Source organism: Equus asinus, chromosome 7 (genome assembly GCF_041296235.1).
Source record: "Equus asinus isolate D_3611 breed Donkey chromosome 7, EquAss-T2T_v2, whole genome shotgun sequence".
NCBI lineage: Eukaryota > Metazoa > Chordata > Mammalia > Perissodactyla > Equidae > Equus > Equus asinus.
Window position 1 is genome coordinate 105392040 of NC_091796.1, and position 15699 is coordinate 105407738.

The following is a 15699-nucleotide window of genomic DNA, read 5'->3' on the forward strand; positions in this document are numbered from 1 at the left end:
CCAGAACTCTGGCATCTGTCAGGGTGGAGGTGAGGGGGTAGAGTCCTCAAGCAGACACCCACGAATCTGGAGTGAATAACTCCCCTCCTCCAGGGCCTGGGCCCCCGACATCATCCACACGCTGGGGGCCCCCCACCCTTGGCTTTCTTCATCATCGGACACACTATCTAGGTGTACTGCCCATCGCAGCACAGACAGGGGAAGCCCCTGGGCAGGTGTAATGCGGCCCACCTGCTGGAGCCCCGGGGAGAGCGTCAGCCACCCCCTCCTGCCTCGACTTTGCTCACCTGACCTCAGGAAGGCGAGTCACAGAGCTGGTCAGGGCCAGACTGTGAGCTCCCCTCGCTCTGCGCTCCAAGCTGCTGCGTGCAATGCCCTTTGTGTGCTGCATGACTTTGGGAAAGCTGGTCAGGTGTTCTGTGCCTCGGTTTCCCCGTCTGCACGTGGGAATCACAGTAGCAGCTGACTATTTTGTGGCCTACTCTTTGCACACACTAACTCTTCCAGGGATCGGAGTAAGGCACTTCTTTCAAGGTTGAGTAAATGCCTTGGTGTCCCGAGGACTCGGGACAGACACAGAGGAAGTGCTCTGTAACGGTTTGCTGTGATGTTTCTGTTTTCTTTTTTTCCACTCGCTGTGTGTCTTTGGGCAAGCAGCTCTGCCTCTCTGAGATGCAGCTGCTTTGTCTGCAAAGTGGTGATAACCATGGTCCCTGTTTCCCAGGGAACTCGGGAGCTCTTGATAAGGTGGCTCACAGAAGATGCCTGGCCCAGGGCCTGGCACCTTTTAAGAGCTCCATTAGGGCTGCTGCAACAATTATGAAGCGGCAGCGCTGGGGACCGGCTCCCGGCCCCGGGCGGGCTCCCGGCCTTGCAGCAAGCGCCAGCTTCCTCTGCAGCCGCCTCACCTTCCCTGCAAAGCTCCTTCTCTCTGGCAGGAGAAGGATGGGCAGAAAATGGAAAAACTTAGTCAAACTGGTGGATTACTTTCCCAAAGCCTCCCCCCGCCTCTCCGCCGAAACGCGAGCCAGAGATAACACCCTGGCAAATAGGTTTACTGAAGTCAACCCATTACAAGTGCGGACACGCCTGGAGATAAGAGAAGCCTGTGAGTTCTTAATATCCTGCCCGGCATGCGGGAGGAATAAATGAAGGACGGAGGCGAGACAGCCCCGGCTGCAAATATTCTGTTGTATCCCTCGGCCATCCATCAGCCCGTGTGTCAGGCAGTGTCTCTGGCCCCGGGTTTGGAAAATATGGTCGCCATAGGGATGGAGTCAAATGCATCCTTTCAAAAATAGATCTGCTTAAAATTCATTAACTTAGACAACTCCACCCGAAGAAGCAATCAATTCCTTGAACTCTATAATCATGCTTCGCCCAGGGATCTCTTCCTCAGTGTCGGTTAAGCTAATAAAGGCTGTTTGGGTCCGAAGGAAGGGGAGACGCGCGAGGACACGAGGCAGGGAGCCAGCCTTGACGCTGCGCCGCCAGCTTGCACCCAATTACTTCCTGATGCGTTTGTCTCTTGAGTGAGTCATTCATCACGCCAGCCAGGGCCAGGGGCCTGCTCCATCCCTGCCAGGCGCCGGGCTGGGGCCAAGGGTGCAGAGCAACCGAGAAACGGTCTCGCTCGCAGGAGCCTCAGCTAAGCAAGGAGATGCGGGATGGGCGTCTGGGCTCGCTCTGGGTGATCTCATCCTGCACGTGGCCGTAAATCCCACTCGCTCGCTGACGAGTCCTGAATTCACCTCTGCAGCCGGGACCTCCCGGCTGAATCCCAGACCCTGCTATCCCAATGCCCTCCATACATCTCCCTGGGATGTCGACAGGGCACTGTAAACCTGGTCTGTCCATGCACCTCCCCTAATCTCGACCCAACAGTTGGAGGCATCCTATGCCCATGGAAACCACGCGAGCCTGTCCTCGCCGAAGGCACCTGGGTCACCCAAGTCCCTCCAAAGCCCTCCAGAGGCCCTGTGCCTCCTTGGCCTGGACTCCTATTACTCTCCACCTCCCTCACTCCACTGCAGCCACCGCAAACAGCCAGGTCATGCTCCTGCCCCAGGGCCTTTGCATGTGCCCACCTTTTGCCTACATGCTTTTCCCCTAAACGGCCAGGAGTGAGGCTCCCCTTGTCACCTCTTCTGAAATTGTACCTTCCCGTGAGCACTTTCACTAACAGCTGTTTAACTCATTCATCTTCTTTGTCGGTCAGTCTCCACCAGCAGAATGTAAGAGCCACAGAGTGGAAGGGAGGGAGGGGCCTGTGTGGTCACTGCTTTGTGCCCTGGGCCTTACCTGGAACACAGTGGGCTCTCAGGAAGCACGCAGCGAATGAATGAACCAGGGAACGGAAGAAACTGGGCTCTCCCTCCAGACAGTTGTCCCCGAACCACTTCCGTGAGTCCCTATCACCGAGTCAGGCTCCCAGCTCCCTTGGGAGGCTCCTGGTTGTGGCTCTTCCCTCGGGGCAACATCCTCGCCCACTTGACAAGCTGGATGCTGGCCCCTTGGACCCATCCTGCGTGCTGCCCCCACCCCATGCAATGGATGGTAGGGACACTGGCTCAGTCAACCGCCTGCTGTTCCGGGGAACCCCCAACTCACAATTAAAACCTTCTCTCTCCCCTGCCCCCCAACCTGCTCCCGCAGCATCAACCCCCACCCCAAGGCCCGGATGGAAACCTGGGGGCCCTCGGTGCCTCCCACCACCCTGCCCCCCGTCCCTCTTCCCCCCTTCCCTGGAGTCCTGGGCCACTGCTGCTTCTCAGCCTTTGCCCATCCAGCCTGCCAGACCGTCCCTCCCCCGGTGCCAGGCGTCAAGGTGGGCGCCGCAGCCTGTGGGGTGGAGCCGGCGTCCCCCGGGGGGCGGGGGTGGGGAGGAGCCGGGGCGGCGGAGCTGGGTGCCGCTGCTGCTGGGTAATGATTATGCATTGGACGAACCCCATTAAGATGAGCGGAAGTATAGCGCGGCCCCGGGGTGTGCTCAGCGAGCCTGGAAGCTTCCGGGCTGTGTGCCCCGCGCTCTCTGTTGATACAATTCAGTTCGATCCACTTAACAAACATTTACTCAGCGCACGCGGCTGGCAGAGCGTGGGGCCAGGCCCTGCGGGAGGCGCCCTGCCTGGCCCGCCGTCCTTCCTCCTTCCGTCCTCCTCCTCCCGCCCCTCCTCTCCCCTCTGCCCCTCTGCCCCTCTGGAGCTTCTCCGGAGACCCCTCCGCCCGCAGCCTCTCGGGTCTCACGCTCTGCCCTGTGCACGGGGTCGCCAACCCCGACAAGGGGCAGCTCTGAGGGAGGGGGCGGCGGAGGCAGGCTTCATCTGCATCTGCTTCGCTGGGGGCCGCCCTGCGATGTCCCCGGAAAGGGGCTTCCAGGCCCAGGAAGCGGCCTGGTCCAGGCACAGGGGTGGGAGGTGGGGGCCCCAGCAACAGAACACGGGACCCAGAGGGCAGCAGCAACCACAACAATCCCATAACCAGCGACCACCACCAGCCCCACAGCAGCCCGGCCCTTTGACAGCGTCAGCCCACACCGACCGCGTGCACAGACCCAGCGTCTGGGGCACCAAACGGGGACGAGGCCAGGACCACAGTGGCTGATGGCTGTGGGCCTGGAATGTGGGGCTAAGGACTGGGGCGTCTGTGGACCGGCTGCGGGAGCTGCAGGAGGGAGCTCCCCTTCATCTTTGCCTCCCCTGGTGGGCCTAGCTCAAAGCCTTAATAACAATGATAATAGTAATAGTAATCAACTCTGACTTCATGCCTACCACACGCCAGACACTGAGCCAGGCACCTCTGTGTGGGTATAAACTCTCAAATCCTCCCAGGAGCCCCCTGAGGAAGGCGCGGCTATTATCCCCATTTTGCAGATGTGAAAATGAAGGCACAGAGAGGTTTAGTAACCTGGCCAAGGTTACACAGCTAGTGAGTGGCAGAGCAGAGGTTTAAACCTTAGGAGAAGGTGACCCACAGAGGTGTGTGGTGTTGACGTGTGAACGAGCAGACTGAAATTGTCCCCACATGCCTCTGACAAGGGCATGGGTGGCCAGAGCCAAGCTCTGGGCCAGTGGTGGTGATGGCTCTCTTCTTCCTAGCTTGCCCCTCAGCCTGATGATGGGGAGAAGCGAATCCTCTTAGCCATCTGTGTTCATTCATTGGTTCATATGCTCATTCAGTCATTCATTCATCAAACAGTAAGTGAACTCCCAAGCCGTGGGGCTCTAGGGGTGACTTAGCCCCGGCCCCTGCCCTCACTGGTGCTGCCACCCAGCCGTCAAGGAGGCGTCCAGATGCAGCACCAGGAGGGCGAGGAGGATGGGGACGGGCTGAGCTCAGGCAGGAGAATGACCCACGGCTACTTCGTTCTGTTTGAGGGCCTCAGAGCTAAACATCCCGGGTCGGCGGGGGGGGGATGCAGACACCCCGCGGCCCAGACTCACCCGCCCTCCACTTGCTTTCGCTCGTCTCCTCTTTCTCGCCCGCTTCTCATTTATCTGGCTGCCTGGGTGTCACCCCCCCAACCCCCCTAGAGCATCTGCAGAGGGACACAGGGATGATAACATAAGCGCCCTCAGCTGCAGCGTTGTGGGCCCGCCGGGCGCCCCAGGGCCCAGCTACATCTGCCCAGAAGGCCGTCAGAAAAACTTCCAGAACTTAATTGCTCCGAGGCCCTATTTTCCTATTACGGCTGTGAGGCAGGAGTTGCGTTGGCATCCACAGGTCCCCAGTTCCATCCCCCCAAGTTCTCCAAACCAGACGCACAAACAACATGTGTGGTGGGGGCAGGGCCCTCATTAAACTGCTGGACGGGAGGGTTCGGCCTTGAGAAACTGGCCTCCGCGCCAGCCGCCTGTGTGAGTCACTCTTTATCGCGAAGATGAAAAGCGGATTTGTCTGTCTTATCCGTATTTCTGTCCTTCGCTCTGAAGCATTTTTCCCCCTCACTCTCTCTGAAAAAAAACAGCCACTTGACCCTGAGCTGGGAGGCCGGGGGGCTCTTCCTGCCCCTTCTCTCCTCCCAGCTTACACCTGGAGAGCAAAGCAGCTTTTCCATGCTACATCCTGCTTCTTTCCGGATTTTTCTAAAAGTTGAAGGTTCTCAATTCTGTCGACAGAACTGGTCATCTGCCCGCTCTTCCCAAGGGAGGCGGCAGTGTGGCTGTGGTGGATTCAGGGCGGCACGGCCGGGTAGGGGGTGCCCATCTTGTCACAGTCCGGTGCCGTCCACACTGTTAAAAAGCACACCCGATGGAAAATTCCGTCCCTCGTTACTTTACCATCAAGCGTCTTTCAAAGCAACATGTCTTCATAAACACAGCTATAAATCTAATATCCAAAGACCCAAATCACGGGCGTCTCTTTCATCCACATAGAACCCCAGTGACGTCGCCCCCCAGACTGGTTAGTTAAGAGTGAGGTGGGGTTGGCTGGGGCCCCCTTCCAGCGTGACCACCTCTTCTGGGCACACTCAGCTGGATCCGACGCTCAGATATTCTCGGCAAGTTCCAGTGTTGCACCACTTTCCCCGGGGGCGGTGGGAATGACTTTGAGGGCAGAGGTCTCCGACCTGCAGGTGGTCGGGCCGGGTCTGCGCCGTCCGCTGGCCTCCTCAAGCCGGGCATGCTCCCTGTCTAGCAGCAAAACCCTCCTTTCCAACACGTGTGAGTGGCTCATGGATGGCGCTGCCAGGGGCCGGTTTCCTGCAGTTTCTTGTTGGAGAAACCACCCAGATTTTACCAACAACAGGGTTCGTTTCCCAAGGATGAAATCCGCATTTTGCACCAGCCTCCAAGAACGGCCTGCGCTGTTTGGGCAGCCACGGCGGACTGTGGACTTGTTGTGCCCTGTGAGACCCAGCCCTGAGCCATGTGCCAGCCCCCTCAGGTGCCGTGCGGAATAAACTTGCCTCCTTCTCACCAGCATCCTGTCAACTAGGGGACTTTTTTTTTTTTTTTGAGGTGAAATTCACGTAACAAAATAAATCATTTAAAAATGAACAATTCAGTGGCGTTTAGTACACTCACAATGTTGTGCAGCCATCATGTCTACCTGGTTCGGAAACAGTTTTATCTCCCCCAAAGGAGACCCCCACCCATCAAGCAGTCACTCCCCACTCTGCCTTCTCCCCGTCCCTGGGAGCCACCAATCTACTTCCTGTTCCTGTGGATTTTCCTATTCTGGACATTTCCTATAGATGGAATCTTACAATATGTGGTCTTTTGTGGCTGGCTTCTTTTACTTAACGTGTTTTCAAATTCCACCCATATTGTAGCATGTATCAGCACTTCTTTCCTTTTTACAGCTGAGTAATATTCCATTGTATGGATGTACCACATTTTGTAAATCCATTTGTCTGTCAATGGACATCTGGGTTGTTTCCACCTTTTGGCCATTGTGAATAATGCTACTATGAGCGTACATGTGCATCCATTATTTAGGGGGCTATTTCTCATCATCCCCATTCCACAGATGAGAAAACTGAGGGCCTGAGAGCTTCATGACTTGCCCTACCTGTGTGGGACTGGAGAGTTAGGACATCGGGGTCACTGCAGAGAGTCATGGCCACATAAGTCTGAATGTCCTCATCCTATTTTCCCTGCTTTTGAACTTTCCTTCCACACACCCTGTTTTGAATCCATGCTCCTTGCTCCCAGTTGAAACGTCATTTAAGACTTAATGCACTTTTAAAGGTGAGCCAGGGATGTTTGTGGACTCTTCAGATCCCGTCTTGTCAGTGCTCCTGTGTCTCATCGACGGGGGTGAAGGCCTGGCCCTCAGACAGGCATGTGTGACCACTGCAGGCCAGGGGAGGGCGGGAAGCCAGGCCGGGGCCTTCCGTGCACATCTGGGGCTCCGGAGTGTAGCCAGGCCCCAGTGTGTCCCAGCTGGAGACCAGGGTGTCCCCAGTCAGCCACGGGAGCGGAAGCACTTCAGGCTCCTTCCTGGTGGGCAAAGAGCCCCCAGGGGGCGGAGGGCCGGCCTCTGAGCAAGGATCGCAGGTGCTGCCTGTGGGAGAAGGGCCCAGCAGAGGAGGCCAGAGGAGGGCATGTGGCGGAGAAGGGGGCTCCCAGGGCTCCGGCAAGGGGGCCTTTCAGGCTTGCCCCACTTTCCCACGTGGGGAAAACGAGGCACAAATTAGGCGGCTTGCCCCAGGTCACACAGCTGCTAGTGGCAGAGGTGGGATGGGGGCAGCTGGGCAGGAATTGAGGGGGTTTGTGGGAGCCAGGGGTTTGGGGGATCCCCAAGTCCAAAAGACACTGGGCCCCAAAAAGACGAACTTGTTTTTCAGAAGTGACACGAGCTGTGCAGACCCTGGCATATGACGAGGAGATGGGCTCCCCGTTCGAGCCGGCTGGCTGGCCAGAGCTCCAGCCCTGAGCATCCTCTGACCCCCCTAGCTGGGTCCCCCGCCCCGCAGAAGCGCCAAGTTATTCCGTCCCTCCGACCTTCACCAGAGCGTGTGACTGGAGAACACGGAAAAGCAGGACGGAACCAGTTTGGCCGTGTTCGTGCCTCAGCCCCTCAGAAGGGCAAAGTCTCACAACCTCCCTCCTCGTGAGTCTCGGCTGAGCGATGTTCCGGAACGCACGCCTGGGGCCCGGCCTGCCCCCTGCCCACCCTCCCACCCCGCAGCTGAGTGTTCTTCTTTCCCCCACCCCCGGCCTCGGGCACTGGGAGAACCCAAGATCGCCCAGAGAGCCTTCCCCGTCTCTGGTGGCCTACTTTGTATTTTTAACAGCTTTGTGGAGACAGAATTTATATATCATAGCAATCACCCTTTTAAGTGTATAATTCAATATTGTTTAGTAAATTTGCAGAGTTGTGCAACCATTACCACAATCTAATTTTAGAACCTTTCCGTCACCGAAAAGAAACCTCGTGCCCTACTAATTTGTTTTTTGTGTCTTCGCTGTTGGGGGTCCCTCTCCCGCACTCTGAATAATGATGGCCTCTGGTTGAGCATCGTGTGTCCCCCCAGGCCCTGTTCCCAGGGCTTTCCAAGGACACGCTCACGTCTGCGTCCCCACAGCCAGCTGGGCAGGCCTGTCGTCATCCCCCACTTGCACCCACGGAAGCGGAGGCAGGGCGTGGCTGAGTTACCCGCTGTAGTGGACGGAATGGTGGCCCCCAAAGACGTGTCCGTGGCCTGGACCCCAGATCCTCTGACTGTGGCCTCATTTGGGCAAAAGGTCTTTGCAGATAAAATGAATGGAAGGTTCTCGAGATGAGACCATCCTGGATGGTCCGGTGGGCCCCGTCGGGAGCTTCAGTGGAAAAGGGAGGCGGCCAGTGAGCCCGAATGGGGCCCTGGGCCTGGGGAGGGCAGAGGCGGCTCACAAGGAGCAGGGCTCCTGCGGCAGGGGGCGGTCCATAAGTCTTATTTTACTTTCTCTGGTTGGTCCTGAGTTGGGAGCAGCAGCAAAAGTTAGGGCAGCTGTGGGTTATTGATGGAGTCCCCGCCGTTTGGGACGATTGTCACAGAAGTCATTGTTCAGCATCCTGGATCGTCTCTAGGGACGGCCCCTGGCCTCCTACAATCTGACAGAGCAGGCTGCCCCCCAGGGCTGTCGGCTGTAGCCGAGGGGCCGGTCTCCTGGGTGTGTTGCTCAGGCTGCGGGTCAGAGTTCTGCTTTTCCGTGCAGTCTGGTCACTGTCCCTTTGTATATTTGGTCTTTCACAAGGGTCCTTGTAAGAAACCCGCAGAGGAGAGACACAGAGGAAGAGGCCATGTGAAGTGGAGGCAGAGACCGGGTGATGCTGCCATAAGCCAAGGACGCCTGGAGCCACCAGAAGCTGGAAGAGGCAGGAGGGAGCCTCCTCTAGAGCTTGGGAGGGAGTGTGGCCCTACCAACACCGTGATTTTGGACTCCTGGCCTCTGGGACTGTGAGAGGTACATTTCCTTTGTTTTTAGCATGAGGTGTGTAGTCATTTGTTACGATAGCCACTGGAAAGGAGTATGCTTTCCCAAGGTTACGTGGTTGGTGCATGGAAGGGTCGGCTCTGAGCCAAAGTGAAGGCAGGTGGATGTGGGGCGGGAACAGCAGCGAGGACTCAGACCCTCTCTGAGGGCCAGGCAACGGGGCTCTGCCCTGGCTTGAAGGGGGAGACCTGAGGCCACGTGCATTCATTCGCTCAATGCTTGCCCAGATCCCAAGATGGCCTCGGTGGCTGAGCAGTGGCGTGGACCAAACTCGTCCTTCAGGCCCATCCCTGGCCCCATCAAAGGTTCCCTCGGTTAGCGCCCTCAGCCTGTGCACCTGCAAGAGCCCCTTCCAGGCTGTCAGCCCAAGGCTTCCTCCATGCTAACACCCCCCCTGATCAAGGGGAAATCCTGCTGGCACGTCAACGTCACTATCAGCGGCCTTGTTTTATTCCTCCCCTCCCTTTATTCTGGAATGGCCTTAAAGTGGCTTATGAAGCAACACCAGCTTAGCAAGTTATCTTAGAAGGAGTCTGGGATGCGGCGAGCAGGGAGCGGGCACGGAGCGTGTATGCGGAAGCCAGCAGAGCTGTGTAGACGCCCACGGGCAGGCCAGGGGGTGGGTGCCAGGCTTCCCAGCAGGCAGAGGGAAGGGGTGAGGGCAGACCGAGGGCTGGGCTGTGTGCTGGAGAAGGCCTCGGGCAGGACAATGGCGTAGGGCCACAGTACTGTTTAGGACAAAAGACCTCAGGCCAGCGCTCCCCCCGCCCCTGCTCTGCCGGGCTGGCCAGATCTGGTCTGCAGGCGGGGATGGAAGATCCACCTTGGGTTGCCACTGTCTTTTCCCTTGGGAAGCTCTCCCTGCCCGTCACCGTGCCCCGCCTCACCCCCAGCGGTGAGGATGTGACCTGAGAGGCCCATCAGAGTCCAGGTTGGGAATTGATGTTCGCTCAAGGAGAGAGATGAGCTGTCATGAGCTGGGGGTTGTGAGCTGTGGTGACAACATCAGTGGGAGGGGACTGCCCGGTCCATCTTCCAGGACATCTCAAAGATAGTCATCTGCTTCAAGAAGGAATGAGGCCAGGGCCCAAGGGAGAGCAGGGTTGAGCAAAAAGGAAAGGTGGTCAGACAGAGAAAGAGTCCCAATGACATCCCTCATGCTCCTGGATCCAGCCATGCCTGACATCCTGACATCTTCCTCCAGACCTCTCCCTCCAGAGCTCTCAGTTAAGTGGATCAACAAAGTCCTCACAAATTGCCTTAAACAACTTGCTGTTGCAAAGCACAACTTGGGCTCATGCAGTATCTAACATGGGAAGGATGGGGTGGGGGAGGAGTACTCTTCAAGTGACCACTTATTCCTGTTTCTCTCATCTGTGCCTCTGATGGCCTTTGGGCTGTGGTGGGGCCCAGTAGTGCTCCCTGAACCTGGGATCCCGTGTCCCTCATTGACCTCACTCCGTGGATAATGAGGCTAACACTGGGGTCCTGTTCAGGCCACCAGTCCTGCCAAGTGCCCACTGTGGGCCAGCACTGTGCAGGTGTGTTTTGGGGAGGGGCCTGTGGTACGGACCCAGACAGACAGGTACTGATCCATGGAGCTCACAGACTTCTGGGCAATGGTCACAGAGGCCCCTGCGAGGACACCGCGTGCCCCTCTCCCGCTGAGCAGGCCAGGGGAGGTCAGCTAGTGCAGGAATAAGAAAGTGATTTTTTTTCCTTAGAAAATATTTTCTTTCTTTAGCGAGCTGCAGAAGAGGAGATAATCTAGATATTTCTGAAGCATTAACGTTCTGCTTTTAGCTATCTTTGGTCCTTCCCCCAGAGTAGGATTTCTTAACCTTGGTTCTATTGACATCTGGGGCTGGATCACTCTCTGCTGGGGGCTGCCCTGGGCCGTGTAGGGTGGCCAGCAGCAGCCCTGGTCTCCACCTACTGGATGCCAGTAGGACGACCAAAAATGCCTGCAGGCATTGCCAAGTGTCCCCTGGACGGGGACAAAATCGCCCATTGGAGCAATGCTGTCCCAGGACATCTGCATTCACAGCTCCGGCCCTGGGAGATCCAGCAGAAAAGAGGGAAGAAAGAAGGTATTTTTTTTTTTGGTAATTTTTTATTGTAGTAAAATATACCGAACATAAAATTTACCATCTCAATCATTTGAAAGTGTCCTGTTTGGTGGCATTAAGTGCATTCACAATGTGATGCAGCCGTCACCGTTTCCCATTTCCTGAACTTTGTCGTCATCCCAAACAGGAGCTCTGTACCCGTTAAATGATAGCTCCCCGTCCGCTGGCGCCCTCCTCTACTCTCTGTCTCTGTGAGTGTCACTCCTCTGGGTGCCTCATGTAGGTGAAATCACACCGTATCTGTCCTTCTGTGACTGGCTTACTCACTTAGCGCAAGGTTCTCTAGGCTCGTCCGTGTTGTAGCGTGTGTCAGAATTTCCTTCCTTTTTCAGACCGAGTAGTACTCCATTGTGTGGACATACCACATCTCGTCTGTCCCTTCGTCCACTGATGGAGACTGGTTGCTCCCACCTTTGGGCTAGTGTGAATAATGCTGCTGCGAGCATGCGTGTGCACAGAGCCGGGACCCTGCTTTCGATTCTTCGGGGTTTCCACCCAGAGTGGAACTGCTGGACCATACGCTAACTTGATGCTTCGCTTTTTGAGGAACTATTGCTCTGCTTAGAAGTGAATTCTTGACTTTGGAATTTCAAAATAGCTTTCTGAGGTTCACTTGCAGAGGTGGCGGGAGAGCCGGGGCAGGTGAGAGGGCACGGATATTGTGGCTCTCGAAGGTCTCGCCCCCATAGCTGCTTGTGCTGCCCGCGCCCCAGTTCCCCGCCTCGAGAACGGGGTGTGGGGAGGGGGGACGCTGACTGAGAGCTGGTATTTGCCCCCGCAGGACGGGTCCTCGGAAGAGGTGAACTGCAGAGAAACAGTTGTACTTCTTGTATACTTCTTGTGGGTCTGCCTTTACGGCTTGAGATCCGTGCCGTTACACTGGGCCCCAAGGTTCGCCACCGTGGAGTGTGACCACGGTATTTTTAGCCTGGAAATATTTGCAGGATGGGAGTTGCCCAACACCTACATGGACCATAAAATAATTTCCAGAAAGCAGCCGTGGAACACCTCGCCTGGAGCCCCGGGAGTACCCGCGAGCCCTCCAAGATCAACACAGCCCCCGAGGCCCCGACAAGGAGCGCTGCTGTGTGGGGCCGGCCAGGCGGCCGGCAGAAGCCGCTCCGTGTCCCTGAAATGAGACCGGCAGTCTCGGGCCGCCCCCCTGCAGCCTGCTCCCCCGCGGTGGCCAGGGGCACGACCAGGTGTCCGGGAGGGCTGATACTGGCCGTCTGTGTGTTTGTTTGGGCCCGTGTTGACCGTGGCAGCACTTCAGCGGCCCCCACATCAGGGATCTGGTCTCCGACGATCGTGAGTCCCCCACAGGGTGGGGCCTCGGTCTACGTGGGCTTCTCAGAGCCCTCGGTGAGGAAGGCAGGGTGCTGCTCAGTTTACGGAGGAGGAATCTGGGCTCAGAGGGGGCCAGGCCAGGTCGGCAGGACCCTTTGAACTGGAGCCCGGCTCTCCCGCCCCAGCCCAGCCCTCCTTCCCAGTGCTGCCCCCGGGGCTGGGCGTCCCGTCTGCTCATTTCTGGGCTGATTTCTGTCGCTGCCACCACTGCACAAAGAGGCCGGGAGAGGCCAGAGTGGAGGAGCAGGCTGTGAGGCTGGGGCGGGGTGGGCGGGCGCTCCTGGCGATCCCCGCCTCGTGTCCCCCTAACTCCCCGGGGAGAGCCGACCTCTCAGGCAGGTGCTGGGTGAGGCTCAGCTGTCCCCCGAGCAGCAGGGCGACTTTGAAGGGAGGGGCTGGTGACGGACTAACTCTGCCCGATAGCTGTGGGTTTCAGGCCGGGCTTCCCCACTGACTGTGTGCCCTGGAGCAAAGCCCTTAACCTCTCTGAGCCTTTTCATCCCTGGACACAGGAGGACTGCTTAAGGCGGGGCGGTTTTAAGATGAGAGGTGACAGCATGGGGAAGCGCCCTCCTGATGCCCGGCCTAAGGTGAGTGCACAGTGGGGGTGGCGCCAACCTCCAGGGAGTGGGCCTGGTGTCTGGTTGACAGGGGGCAGGAGTCTGCGTGGGTCTTCAAGAGAAGAAGGATCCTGACGATACTCCAGGGCCGGACTCTCCAGGGAGAGGGGCCACAGGTCATGGCGTGGACACAGAATTCCATGAGAGCCGACGCCGACATTGCAGCTCCTGTCCCACCGGGCACCCCCTCCAGGGGGTGGCCCTCTTCTGATGCCACCTGTGCAGTTCCAAGGGACAAAGGGAGCCGGGGTACCGAGCACACGTCCTACCTGGAGCCAGGTGTGCCGGAGCTGGACAGCAGGTGGCAGTGGCTGGAAGGCAGCGGACGGAGGTTCGGAGGCTGGCCGGCGGTGCGGTGGAAGAGGTGGGTCTGGATGGAGTTCTGGGGTCCGGGCCAGTGCCCACGGCCAGGCTTTCCTCCCCACAGGGCGAACCCACACAGTGGGTTGAGTCTGTTTAAAGGGGCAGGGACAGGACCCCAGGCACCCAAAGTGCCTGCCAGCTTTCTGTCAGGCCCCTGTGCCCGGGTGCCCGCGGAGTCCCTGGCACCTCCCTTGGAGGAGGCGGAGGAGGCTTTGAAACCTTGTCTGCAGGGCTGAAGGAGGCGTGGCACCCCAGCCTCCAGAATCCCTGGGGCCTGGGAGAGCCGACGGAGAGAGGACCCATGTGAGTCTCTGTTCTCTCACACAAAATGGGGACCAAGAGACATACGCACTTGGCACCTGGTGGGCACTCAGCCAAACGAGGTCTCTTTCTCCTCCTGGGGAAGTAGGAACAAACCCCTGCCCTGCTGGCTGGTAGGAGGTTGTGGTCAGATGAGCTACAAGGTTTTGTTGGCGGTAAAGTGCTAAGTAGATGAGCAAATCATTTGATAGATTAGAAGTGCTTGGAGGAAAACAAAGGAAGGAAAGGTGACAGGTCCCTGAGAAGGGGAATCTGACTGAGACCTGAAGGAGGAGGAGTGAGTGTTTGGGGATCCAGGCAAAGGATGCTGGGCAGAGGGAACAGCCTGTGCAAAGGCCCGGGGGTAGAGACTTATCTTGGCATCTGAGCAGCAGCAGGAGGGCCAGTGTGGCTGGAGGAGAGAGAGGGAGGAGAGAAGGGCCATCAGGTGACAAGAGGGGGCTTGGGACAGGTGGGGGAAGAGCCGGATCATATGGGGCACTGGTTAATGCTGGGTCATGAGGCATGGTGTGGTCTGCCTCTCACAGGCTTGCCTTGCAGTGGAGACTCAGGCTCAGACAGGGAGGTGGGAGCAGAGAGAGGGGAAGACATGACCAGATTCTGAACACGTTTGGAAAATAAAACCACTGGAACTTGCTGAGGGCTAGAGTGTGGGATGGGAGAGAATTGGGTCTCCTGCCTGAGCAACCGGAACACGGAGCGGGGCACTCACCTCAAGGGCCTGGAAGGCGCTGATGGGGTGGGGTGGCCGAGCTGGGCCGAGCCCACCTCCAGCTTCCCGGGAGATGGTGGCACCTCTGGCGGGCATGCAGAGGGCAGGCAGAAGCCCAGAAACTTCCAGAACCAGTGAAGTCGTGGGACGTATCACATATGAAATGTTGGCTGATGAAGCTCGAGATGGCTCCTTTCTCCATAAGCGTGTGCTCGGGCACACACACTCACACTCACACATTCTCACACTCACATCTGGATCATAAAGATGTGAATGTTCACAAGGTTGTTGGTGACATGTTTTCCTCTTTATACTTTTCTATTTTCTAAGTTTTCTACAATAAATGCGTATTCCTAACATCAACCAAAAAAACCTTCTATTTTTTAATTTTTATTTATTTATTTATTTTTTTGCTGAGGAAGACTGGCCCTGAACTAACATCCGTGCCCATCTTCATCTTCTTTATATGTGGGACGCCTGCCACAGCATGGCTTGACAAGCAGTGCATAGGTCTGTACCCGGGATCCGAACTGGTGAACCTCAGGCCACCGAAGTGGACCGTGCGCCACTGGGCTGGCCCCCTCGTCTATTTCTTTCTTTAGAAGATTTCTATCATCTTAGATACAGAGATTCTGCTTTTGAAAAAACTGCTGAAAGGAATTCGTCTGAAATATGAGAATAACGTCTAGCACAGTGATGACACAACAGAGCGGCTTCTCCTAACCAACAGGAAAACGTGCAACCCTGAATGTCCCAAATAAAAAGCATCAGCCAGCTGTGGTGCGAACTGTCATGTGGCCGTGGATACTCCGTGTCTGTTGAATTTGTATAAACAGAGGCAAATATTTCTGTACGGGAACCACGAGACACAAGAGCACAGACGTGGTCGGACCCCTGGTGGGCAAAACTAAACCCAGAGAAAAAGAACAGAAAAAAGACTGGAAGGAAATGTCACCGTGTCAACGTTTTCTGTGTAGAGGAAGTACAGATGATTTTTTTTTCTTCTTGATTCTCAGCCTTTTCTAGAATTTTCTTTAAACAGCATGTATTACTTTAAGAAAGAAAAACAAGTCCCAGGCACTTTCATTTTAAGAACCCCACCCAGGCTTCAAAGCCCATTAAAACACCAGCTTCCAGGCAGGACGGCTGAGCTCCCCCGCCCCGTCCCCCCAACGAGGGCGTGTTGTCCTGTCTGTGGTGCGTGTACAGCAGGGAGTCAGTGGGTGGTGGATTCATCCTTTCTGCCCTCGGGGGGCTCCTGTGGAAGCAGAGGTGACCACCAC

At 57.0% G+C, this 15699-nt stretch overlaps 1 long non-coding RNA gene across 1 annotated transcript; it reads left to right on the forward strand.

Moving 5' to 3' along the window:
• The first annotated feature begins 11848 nt into the window (after window positions 1-11848).
• Window positions 11849-15471, forward strand: LOC139045736 (uncharacterized). The gene is made up of 4 exons (XR_011504793.1): window positions 11849-12415; window positions 12913-12990; window positions 13107-13384; window positions 14839-15471. It is a non-coding gene; the product is annotated as an uncharacterized lncRNA (long non-coding RNA).
• Window positions 15472-15699: the final 228 nt, after the last annotated feature.